The sequence below is a fragment of the Arachis duranensis genome, chromosome 5 (genome assembly GCF_000817695.3).
Source record: "Arachis duranensis cultivar V14167 chromosome 5, aradu.V14167.gnm2.J7QH, whole genome shotgun sequence".
Taxonomy (NCBI): domain Eukaryota; kingdom Viridiplantae; phylum Streptophyta; class Magnoliopsida; order Fabales; family Fabaceae; genus Arachis; species Arachis duranensis.
Window position 1 is genome coordinate 18,321,469 of NC_029776.3, and position 1,312 is coordinate 18,322,780.

Sequence of the window (1,312 nt, forward strand, 5' to 3'; positions counted from 1 at the left end):
ATATATAATGTTAAAAAAATAATATAATTATATATAAATATTAATATCATGTATTTTTGGTGACTATATTAAAATCATATATATGTAATGTTAGCGTAGATAATTCATACATATCTATTATAAAAATAAAATGTACATTGTATTTATGCTTTGCATATATAAACACTATACAAATCATCAATTGCTTCTTGCATTTCCGTTTTTGCTTCTTTAACATTTATGTATTTAATATTTATAATTTCCTTTTTCCAGAGACTTATGTCACATGGTGGCTAAAAATTTTTAATATGGGAAAAATGTGAATTTTTGTTAGAAATAGAGATTTTTGGTATATATACAAGTGAATGAAAATTAAAGATATAGTAGATGCAACGCATAAGTTATGTGATGATTCAACATGCATGCAGTGTGATAGACACATGTTTTAATCAGAAAGAATATGTATTATTTGTGTTGTTCACGTAGTGTAAATCCAAATAATACGCATCATGCGTATTGTACACGTGTCAGGCATGCAAGTAACACGCACCTTTGCGTGTTGTATACATGTCAAATATTGGTTGGAAGGCATTGTAACATATAACCTATGAAGTAAGTTTTCTGCCTATAAAAATCGAAACTCGCTATCATTTTACTTCATTGCGAGAGGTATTTTAGTGCATTGTTGGTGTGATGGAGGACACTGCAAATATAGTGATTTACCACAACGACGAGGTTATACGAAATACGTATGACGGAGTGAGCTTTGCGTGTGAATATTTTTGTTTGTGGTTTCATGTACTATAACATTCGTGGAACTACAGTACGGTCTCAGTCAGATCATAGAGAGTGATATTATAAATAGAGTGAGCAACATTCTCTATAGGAGTCCAGTTGTCATATTTGACGGCCTAATACAATTTGAGATTATGTCGATTGTTGACGAAACAAGTATTCAATAGATGTTTCATATTCACCAGCAAATTCATGGAAACGATTTCACAAGATCACTCCAAGTTGGACTCGGACACGATTGCTGAGGCTATGAAACTATTGGTTGAATCCAACCCATCTATAAAGGTAAAATCTATAAGTGTGGAAGTCCAGGCAAGATTCAACTACACTGTTAGTTACCGAAGGTTTTGGTTGGTAAAGCATAAGTCAATAGCCAAAATTTTTGGTGGATGAGAAGAATCTTACCAAAATTTGTCGTTGTGGTTCTTGGCAATGGTTCAGAAGATGACTGGTTCACGAGTCCAAATAGAAACACGATTCTTGTATAATGGGAGTGAAGAGGTGGATGGTATTAGGATATTTTATTGGGTATTTTGGA